This window comes from Dinoponera quadriceps, unplaced genomic scaffold, assembly GCF_001313825.1.
Source record: "Dinoponera quadriceps isolate SergipeBrazil2010 unplaced genomic scaffold, ASM131382v1 scaffold1308, whole genome shotgun sequence".
NCBI classification, from domain to species: Eukaryota; Metazoa; Arthropoda; class Insecta; order Hymenoptera; family Formicidae; genus Dinoponera; species Dinoponera quadriceps.
Window position 1 is genome coordinate 2,713,987 of NW_014555613.1, and position 11,388 is coordinate 2,725,374.

Here is an 11,388-nt window from a genome sequence, read left to right on the forward strand (position 1 = left end):
GTTTACATTTTTTAAGACAAATTTTTAATGCTTAATTTTTTATTTAAAATAATTTTTTAATTTTTTCCTTAAAAAAATATAGTATGTCATAAAAACTAGAAAACCGAAAAACGTTTATCGGTCTACTGGACCGGAATGTGACGAACTAGGATTAATACACCGATAAAAAATTATAGTTAGTTTTAGCACCGAAATTAATTATAATTTTCTATCAATATACGCAATTAAATGGACTGTTTCGGTGAATCTGTGTATACAAACAATTTTTTGTGATTTTTTAAATCTAAAGATTACCTTTCGCAAGAAAAGTAAGCGGCTATTCAAAACCCCAAGAAAATTTTATTTATTATATTATTGCATCCACGCCAGTCGAGATGAGGAGACGCTCTTCGAGGTATTGAATGTCTGCTCTCTGTGGTAACGGTTACCAAGGCTAGTATTCATAGTCAGATCTTGTATTTAAGACCTTCTTAAGTTCATCTTTAGATGTTTCATAGCCAATGAAATGAGCCGTCTAAAGATGAACTTAAGACTTATATATAAGACCCGACTATGAATACCGGCCTAAGAGTTGTTTAACCAGCTGTTTATAACAACATCAATTGAGGAAGAGTTGAGTTGGACGCCGACAAGCTAACCGTACGCACGTGTTGTGATTAACGATGCGAATATAACGCATCCGGCTTTATAAATACACGCGTTCGTTCTAAAAGGTATACATTTATTTTGCGTGGGTCCGGTCTTGCGCAATGATGCAACAATATTATTACAATATTTTTGAAACGTGTATTCTTTCCTATCGTTTCGTATGATTTTTGTACTATTTCCTCGCTTTCATCAAACATAATGCATATTCATATATTTGGGTCACTCATGCTCCCATTTTTCCGTTCACATTCTGTTACTCTATTTTTTTTCACGAGGAGTAAAGAGATAACAAATGTCTATTTTAGATTTTCCCTTAACCTTTTAAGGCCCAGTGTACATAATAATGTGCATTAACTTTGGGCCTTCCTCAAATTTCATCTGTTGGTAAAGTAATGATTCTGTCGATGTAATATTATCAATTAATTCTAAATAAAGCTATAGCTTTCCGTCCCAACCTGTGATATAGTGTTTTTTTCCAGTTGAAGACTAATATGTGTAGTCGCATATAAAGCAAGTGGTCGACGCTCGAATTAATATAACGTTATTTATGAAAAAAACATAAGTTCCATTCTTTGAAAATTTTGTCCGACGTTCTCTAACCACTATGTTATTAGCAAGCGGAAAACAGATGTTCCTTAAATAAAACAATTTTAATATATCCTCATTTTTACACTTCAAATGCCCGATATATATAATTATATATATTCAGAAAATCTAGTACTTCTAGACGGTTAATTTTATTTGGACAAAAAAGATTGTATCAGGAACGTCCTTTATAAGACGATCTTATAAATGACACTATTTTATTCCAATGGGGTCGATATGTGAGCCTTAAAGGGTTAATCAAGGCGTCAAGGTGCGCGCGTAACTTCCGAATTAGAGGGACTCAAAATTACCGCTGCCTCTCTGCGGACGAGCGTCGGCCACGGGTCGCGACGGAACAACAAGATTGTCTCGCTCACGTGGGCTTTATCCTCTCAGAATTTCAACTCGGAGCTGCAGCACGGCGGCAAACGAAGGAGGACGAGAAAAACGGATTGGAGCAGCCGCGAAGGACCCGGGAACTGCGTTTCTCCCGCGTCGTCTCCGCGCAACTTCGCCGAGTGCATCGGCGGAGTTAATTACCGTAACTAATAATTCGAGATCCGGACTTTTCTTCCCGGGCCGACCGGATCGCGCCATCATCACCACCCGTCGACCGGGGGTGGAGCGAATCGCCGTATAACAGCGGCGAAGTTAAACGGATTGCCCCCGCGCGGCCCGCAATGCCGCCCGCTGCGCCTGCTGCCGGTTATTAACTACGAGCGCCTTATTTATAGGCATTGCGTTTACGTCGTTACGTAGTCTCGGCGTTTACGCTGCGCGAGCGGAGGGCGACTTACATACAGGCGAGCGGTATCGCCTTCCTTTCCGCCGAGAAGAAGCGGCGAGAGCTAGGCTAGCTAGCAGCAACAGCAGCCCAGACGCGGCGATCTCACCAACTTTTCCAGCGTCGCCGCCGCCGCCGCGCGCACGACGCTTTCCTTCGTCCATCCTCGTTTACCCGGCTTCTCCCCTCCCTCCATGTCACCCTTCGCGGCCCCACCGGCTTCCGCCGCTTGTCGTCACCATATTTATAATAAGGTCAATAAACCGTGGCGCTGCGTCGACTGAAAATTCATAACCGCTTATTTTCCGACGCTTCGGAAACACTGTTTCGCCCGACACCACTGCTTGTGGATCTATAATGATCTAGCGGGGAGTTCGCGATAAAATTGCAACGTGTTTTTTTTTCTTTTTTCGTGTTTCCCTTCTGCCGTCGGTCTGTCTTTCCCGCGGGAATTAGGGGGGGAAAAATTTCTGCAAATGAATACATTACGTCGTTCTGTTTACGCTTTGGCTGCGCGTTGCGTTTACGTTGCGTCGGTAAACAGGGATTACATGCGAGCCGTTGTTACATTATGTTTTATAAAGAACTTGCAAACCTTTCTGACGATGTAAAAAACGTGTTGTATTTATGACACTGTGTTATCCTTCCGAAAAAGCATATAATATTCGCATTGCAGCTGTTAACGTAATAATATGTCTTTTTAAAAATGTAGGTTGTCGTTGATTTACTACGTAAATTTAAAATCTATGGCTGATTGCCGCTGACATAGTATTACGTTTCTTTATATTTTAAATTCGAATTCATCAAAATGAATCTGAACAGAAATTAGTTTTAATCTGGAAATCAAATAAATTTGCATATGCAGAGTTTCTGATATAAAGACAGATATTCTAGAAATTATCATACTGAAAAGAAATATTAAGTTGTATTTTTATGTAAAAATATAATTAATGATAAGTATAATTAATTTGCTTTTTATGCATCATTTATTTTATTTGTACGTAAAAATATTCCGTTAATTTTTTCAAAAATATAAATAATAAATTTTTTTTTTAATTTTCCTTAATTTTAATATTTCTTATGTTCATAATTGGAAATTTTCTCTGTTTGGATTAGTAACAGGTAAATTTCTTCAGTTTCATATAACAAATAATTACAAATATGATATCTTAAAACAAGCTTTACAGTCTTTCTTTTTATTTGAACGACAGAACTCCGCGGCAGCCAGCTACAGATTTAAGTTTCCGACTTCCACTTTCAGGAGAGTAAAAAAATTACCAGCCGCGGAAGTTAATAATACATAATACACGTTAATACACATTAATGATACATAGTTCATTGGTTTCTTTGGCTACTGATATGACCGTCAACGTTGGATATTTTCCCATGGATTTTCGCATTATACGTGCGCCCGTATATATTACAACTCTCGTCGAATCGATAATGTAATGTAGATTTTACCCCGCTCCGTGCTAATTTCACGCATAAACGACTCTGGTTCGTTACAATCGTTTACTACAAAGTTGCCGAGTCGTGTCTATATACGTACCGGGTATATTCTTTTCCTAGTCTGACGGAGTTTGCTCCGGAATAATAAATTGCAACCTTCTCTTTCTTTCTCCGACGTTCGCTCGCCCTCCCTCCCGCCTCTCGTCATCGACTGCGCGCGATGCCGCTTCTCCTCGCCTCGTATATATCCTCGGCCGGCGAGGGTTTTATAAGAAATACCAATTTTAAACATTGAATTTAAATTCTCGCGCGCGGCCTCGTCGGATGCACGCCCGCGCGGAAACTTCCTAATGAATTCACCGCTCTAAGACCTAGGGAAAAGCTCGCACGATATGCGCGGGAATTATTATGCCCGGGTATATCGGCAGCTCGGTTAAGTCGAGAACGAGCCAACTCGGAGGTCCGACGCATCCCTCCTAAACTTCTGTAGTTCCGTCGAGAATAGAATGAAGCGGGCGAAAGAGAGAGAGAGAGAGAGAGAGAGAGAGAAAGAGAGGGGAGGAGGATGACCGAGAGGACGGAAGATGCGCCGCCGGAGGTGGTAAAAGAGGTGAGGTAAAAGAGTAAAAGAGGTGAGGTAAAAGAGTGGGAAAGCGCCCGGTTCTTGGCGGTGGAGAAAAGTTTTCGGTCGCGGTGGTTGCTTTGGGCCTTTTCCTCCTTCTCCTCCCCCTCCTCCTCCTGCTCCTTCTAAGTCCGTCAAAGCGAATTCCCACGATTTTCACTCGTCGAAAGTCCCGGGGGGCGACGGCTGGCGGAATTAGCGCACCAGGATCAGCGGGTGCGTGCAGAACGAGAGCGCGGTGTCCTCGTTCATTTTCGCCGCGTTCGCGTTCTCGACCGTTCGTGGAAAAATCAATTTCCAAATTCGCCGAGCCGTTCGCGCGGCACACGGTCGTTAAAGATTAATCGTCGTAAAACGAGACATTTCTCGCGCGCGTGCACGCACCGCGCGGAGGATAGTTTACTGTTGTTTGAACGAACAACGCGTCGGCTTGATCGATCTAATAAAATATTAAGTGAACGGCGCGGATCGGCAAACGCGGCAATATTAATCGGCCGGGGCGTATCTCGGTTTATGCGGTAATCTACTTCCCCGGACGGACGCGTAGGTATAGCGGAATATTACATTTTCGCAAAATGGATTAATTAGCCTGCGGAATGTTTCGCCGAGATGCCGGAAACTAAATTATTAATAAATCGATTCTCTCTCCCGTTCGTTAGAGAGCGGCGAGGATCAACTATCAAACAACTGATTCGCCCGTGAATAAACGAGTAACTGATAAACGCGCCTAACTAATAACGATTTCTCTCTCTCTCTCTCTCTCTCTCTCTCTCTCTCTCTCTCTTGATATTCTCCCGGCTCCCTCGCATAGTTCTCGTCTGTACACAGGGGAGCGCCGTAATCTCCGTCCGAGCGACGTTTCGATTTTCGGACCGGTGTATTTCTTCCCATTCCCGCCCTGTTTCTTTTTTATTTTCAAAATGACCGAGACGCGAATTCAATCCTCAACGCCGGTCCCTCTTCCCTTCGGCCACGCTCCATCGCCCTCCGGGCGCGCTTCGCGCTTTGAAACGAATGTTTGACAAACGCTCCACCGAAAAGCACGTCCCGCCACTTCGGGGCCGAAAGCGCGAAAGGTCTTCATTACGTCCTTTCCAAACCCGATAGATGCGCCTGTTCACGTCAAAAACACGAGAGCGCCCCGTCGGCAGGGGTGGGTCAGGCACGGCCGACGCCGCGCGCAAACCGGGCGGAGAAATGAGTTTTCGCAAGTAGAGCCGGCTACCCGCGAGAGAGCTCTTTATAAGCAGAAGGTGGGATAGCGGGGGCTGATAGCCTCGTGACGGGCGGGGCGGGAGGACAAAGGACAAGGAGCACACAGCGAGCCCAAGGAAGGCCGCAAGGGGGACACGAGGGCGAACGAGGTATGGCGTTAAAGAGAGGGTGAGCCGGCTGAGCGTAAGAACGTCAGAAAGTGTTTATCCTTGAGATTGGACGTCCCAGGAGCCATCGTCGTAATCCCCTCGCGGCAATCTCGTAATCCTAGCCTATAACTTACTCCCGCAACCCCCAGCCAGCCACCCACCGCTCGGCCGCTCCTCCCTCCCTCCGCCAGCCGAGAAGAGCGTCGGCTACGACGCCGGGGATATCCCACCCCGGATTCGGGGCCATTGTGTCCAAGACAATATTTTTCATTCATTTTTCCCGAGGGCCCGGCGAACTCGCATTTCGCCTCCTCACCCCCCTCCTCCGTCGCCTTCGTCGGGCGAGACACTCCTTCCGCGACTCCTTCCGAGAGGCAGCGAGAGCGAGAAGCACGCGCGTTTGCGCTCGCTATCCGCCGCTCCCTGGACGCTCTTCTTCGCCGAGCTCTCGTTCCAAGTCGTATTTCACACGCGAGGAACTTCCTCGCCGCTGTCCCGCTCGCCCGGGCAAGCCAGATTTGCCGGAGTCGGTGGGAAAATATCCCGGCAATATGCCGGCCGCGATAAATCGCGCCGGCCCGCATCGCCGGCGGTCTCCCGTCGTCGTCCTCGTCGTCCGCAAGTTGCGTTCTAATTAGCGGCGGAACGCGAAAGGAAGAAGGAAGCTCGGAACTCGCACCGACCAAGTCGTCGCTTCGATATTTGACTTTATCCGAGACGAGACGGGAGCACCTATCCGTCCCGGGGAGGGTTGGTCCGCGGGTTTTGCTCGCTTTTCCATAGGGAGCGTATCGTCCACCGTACTTTCCGCGAATCACGGGACTGACGAAACGGAGATAGAGAGAAAGAGAGAGAGAGAGAGAGAAAAAAGGAGGAGCGCGCAAGAAAGCGGCGCGGGAAACACGGCACGTAAGTGCCTTCTGAAACCGAGGCACTTTCGTCTAACGAAAGGTAAACTTTTATCGTGAAGATAAACTCGACGAGACGATTTTTGTCCGGCCCCGTTGTTCCCTCACTTTTAGTACTTGCTACGGTTAAAAGGAGAACGAAACGCGACGGCTGACACCTCGAGAGATCGTTAGGCGGGCGTAGCTCGCGCGACGAGTCTTATCGGATACATCTGTGCACAAGGGATTGCAGGAATTTTTTCCCCTGCGGTGGAATTATCATCGCGAACTATTTCAACAGTCCTCGAACCGCAAAAAACAATCATTTCGAGCTCTTCTCTCGTCATCTCTCGTTCCTTTTCATCCACGGCCACCATTGGTCACCAACTGGGATTCTCAGTCGGAAAGGGGCAAAAATTTGTCTTCACACAAAACTAATTAGCATACTTATGTTTAAAGCCAGTCTTCGCGGATCTTCAGTGAACTTTTTTCACACTTATTTTTCCAGCTTCTTTCAGCGAGCACCGTTTTTCTATGTACACTTAACATACATAGTCCACTGAGGCGATCTTCTGACATTGTTGGTTGCAACTGGGTTCTCACCCTTCGCAACGTACTAAAATTTCAATGGTGCCCGTTGTGCACTGTTGGACCAAGGTACGTCTGGTGGTGAAATTGAGAAATTTTAATTACACGCATTTTCATAAAACACTGTGCTAATACTACTTCGTCATTAGTTTTTTAATTACAGAATATGTACTGTAGCTTTGATAGAATGTAGATTGTAATATATTAGTTACATTTCATTACACAGTAAAAAATGTCTTGTTCTAAAATCAGTACCTGTTAAAATTTTTGGGTTAAGTTTTAAACATAACCGTGTGTTAATCCTTAAATGCATAGTGTTGCAAATTTGCAACATATTTATTTTTCCTCTTTGTCGAGATCAAAGGCACACCGAAACGTGGAAGACCAAATTTTTCCTTAGAACGAAATATAAAATCCAAAAGGCACAAAGGCAACAGAAAGGCGACAGAAAAGGGTTGCGACGGACGGACAAGTTCGACGGGAAGAAAAGGAAGTAGAGAGTCCGGGCAAATGCTCAATATATGCCTCAGATTTTTAAAAATATTTTTCCCATTTTCTGGGACTACCTATGAACCTAAAAAAAAAAAAAAAAATTCAGTAATAAAAAAAAATTCATGCATTTAAGGGTTAATTTAACATATTGTGCTTGTTATTTTAACCTATTTTGTATTGTGTCGTTATTCAACAGGTGTGAGCGTTAAAATAACATATTTTATACTTCAGCACCAATTAACGTATTAATTTTATTTTAATTTTTTACTTTTCAACATATTCACCTTGTGTTTAATTGATACAAAAATTTGAGTGGACCATTTGAAACCATGTGAAACGTGAAATTAAATTTAACAACATTTTTTACTGTATATTTTTATGATTTTTATAATTTAATTATTTCTCCTTGCCAAAATTTAAGAGGAGGTACAAGTATCTCCTTGTCCTCCCTTGCGTACGCCCATAATGGTTATCCTTTCGAGCCTTTTTCTCGTGCTTCACCTTTTCACGCTTTCTTCGTCTTTGAAAACACAATACACGCATGTGAGAAAGATTAAGAATACTCTCTCTCTCTCTCTTTCTCTCTCTTAAATGCATCACTCTTTACTCGGTGCATAAATATGCGCGTTACACGCTAAATTGTCTGTTTCACGTAAACGAAGTTCCTCCATCGTTTCAGTGAGAAGCTAACTCAAAGAGCGAGAGACGCTTTCTCAGATATCCATACGATGTTCAATCTCCATATTGGATATTGGCAGGTTTGTTTGAAAACTGACCGGAACGCAAGCCGGAGACCGTGAAGGAGAAAGAACGGGATTATTTTCTCTGCGTGTTTGTTGCCAGATTTATTACCACCGGATTATTTACCATCGGACAAGGTGGCCATTGCCGGAGGGACCCGATGAACGGGCGCTTTGTTCGCCTCGGGCGGATGGTCGTTTCGCTCTCGCAGAGTCTGGCCTGGTGTATAGCCCGAGTATGTTAAGCTGTCTTTGGTCCTTGAACGTTCTCGAGATCAAATGAATGAAACGTGAGACTAATACGTACGTTGGAGGGTCGAAAGACTTAAGTTCTAAGAAGTTATGGTTTCCGTGACCGTCGTACCTTTGAGCATCCATCAACGACTTCGAGAATCCGAGCAACGACTTGGAACGACGAAACGTATCGAAATAGAAAGCTCTGGGCGCGAACGTATCGACGAATCTCGAGACTCCACAGTGTCGCAACGTCCCAACGTCAATACGCCCGCTATTTTGGTCCTGCGCGAGCGCACAGCCCTGGCCTAGATTTCGCTGCATCAAATGTTAATTAGAGTTAATTGTAATTTAACTGATTCTCAGCCCTTTCGTATATTTTTAGCTGCGGCTGGTGGAGGAGAGAGGGCGCGCAAGAGGGAGAAGGAAACAGAGACTCGGTTAAACTTCAATTAACTCTGACTAATATTGACGGAAACGGGTCAAAGAGTGGCCGATGATGCTTCTGAGCGCGCGACAGTCTTTTTTTTTTTTTTACATCGAGAAATATCATTCCGGGTTGATTTCACATCCGCATGACGCGATCGCGAGGAGGAGCGCCAGGAGGTGGACCGTCGCGTCGAAATATTTTACGCATGGTCGCCTGAGATCGTCGAAAACGTACGACATCCCCCCGTCGTGTTTGACGATTTCGCGAATATACGAACCGATGGAAGTTATTCGTTCAACCACTCGAGGCTTGATGCCTGATCGATTTACAGCACCGAGCGCGCTCTCGGTTGGCGTCCACATATAGTGGAATAATTAAGTTATTGGCAATCACGTTATTGACAATTACACGCGGCCGTCATTAGCACGGGATAGACGCATTTCGCTCGCGACAGAAAGGGGTCGCGACGGACGGACAAGTTCGACGGGAAGAAAGGAGGAAGTAGAGAGCCCGGGGAAATTAAAACGTAAATTGACGTGCTAAGCGAGCTTCCCCGTCTCTGTGCTTCAACTTATTAGCATACGCCGCGTTTTCTGCCGCGAACGAACGAACGAAACGACGCCTTCTCTCTCCCATTCTATCCATCTCTTTCTCGTGCGCGCGCGCGCCAATTAAGCACGCCACAACGTGCATCGCCTCGAAATGAAAGCCAGCCGCCGATTATGCGCGAGGACGCCTCATTCCAGGACATTATCGCTTTTGGACCGAGTCGCTGCTCGTCGTAGACGACGTCCGAGAATACCCGTCGGACTACATGAATACATGTATTTTCGATTTCGTGGAAATATTACCCGCACGGTCGGCGAATGGTGATGCGCGGCATGGTAATGGATGCGATTTACCAAAGACCCTCCTTCGCCCCGGCCTCTTCCCCCTTAACTACTCTTCTGGTCGACACTTTTCTTTGTTTCATCTTGCATAAACGTCCTTAGCGGAAATTTCGCTCGGTTAAATCGCATTCTCATCGCGTACTTTCGCTCGTCGATATTAAATGTTGTTATTTGTCTCTCGGCCTCATCGGCAACGTGTAATTGTTTGGGTACGGCGGTGATATTAGCTGCAAAGCTATTGCCACACCCTTTGGTTAACAAAGTAATCGGATAATTATTATATGTATTTTTCTTTCTTTTATATGCGTGAATTGTAAGTCGGCCGACAAAGATACATATTATTATTATTAAATTATTATTAAATTATACTGTTAATTGTATTATTATTATATTATAATTATATATTATTAAATTATTATTATTTAATTATTAAAATATCATTACTAAAAGATGGAAAGTAGAGAATGAAAGCAAAAACATGGTTCACTGCTATTAGAAAACACAAGTAAAATGTCGAAAGTCGCATTTATTGCTAAACATATGGTAAAGATTAATAAATAAGCCGAATCAGATGTCCAAACGTTTTCGGTCCTATTCGAATCCTCTTCAGTGAATTAAAATAAATTATATTACACGTAAGAACACATATTTTTTCAAGAACAAAATATCATGTGAGAGCAAGTCGAAACAAAAATTAATTACTAGAGAAAATAAATTTAGCCAATAACATACCATAGAAAGCGCATATTTAAATCATATATTGCAATGATTGTGCGTAAAATGTAAATAAAAAAAAAAGGTCTTTCATAGTGATAGTATATCATGATTCTTAGTATTTAAGACAGTTTGAACAATTAAACGTCCTCTTCATCGGAACAATGTTGAAATGATCAAAAGTGCAAGCAGTTATCCTCCTTCGAGCATCACTCACCGATGTGTTTTATCAATTGCAATAGTATCTATACAGTAAGCCGATAATAATGACTGAAAAAACGGTCATGTATTGGTACTGGACCAGAAAGCACACAATATTTATAAAATATTTTTAAAATATCGATGTTAAATATTTTGCAAATTTTCAAATATTCGGTAAAATCAAGAAATGAGAAAGATTATGATAAATATTCTAAAAATTATGAAGAATATTTTTTTTATAATAAATTCTTACTTGAGATATGAAAATCATGGAAACAGGACGATTTTAAAGAAGCACTGTGATCGGTGCCATCGTTGACAAAACATAACACGCATATTTAACGACTGCGCAATGATATAATACAAAGGTAATATAAGCGTGACATCTATAATATTTTTTTTATGTCGCGAGAACTTGTTATTATTATATTTTCGAGACCTACTCTCCGTGGAACGGTGGTTGAGAGCTCAAAATAGCATAGGGAAATGTATCCCGGTGAAATACACAACACGAAACGCGCAAACGATATTTTACTTATAATGTCGAGTGCACAGTTTGAAAAAAAAAAATAAGATTGCCAATTAATATCGCAGCGGGGAAATTTATTTTGGGACAATTATGGATATTCCAATCGGAATCTATGCTGTATCTGAGAAAATCTATTGTATCTCTGCTGTATCTAAGAAAATGTCCATGTGTGGTCGCGAATTTTTCCTCGCCGGTATCAAATATTTTCGAACACCCCCCCCCCAACCCCCA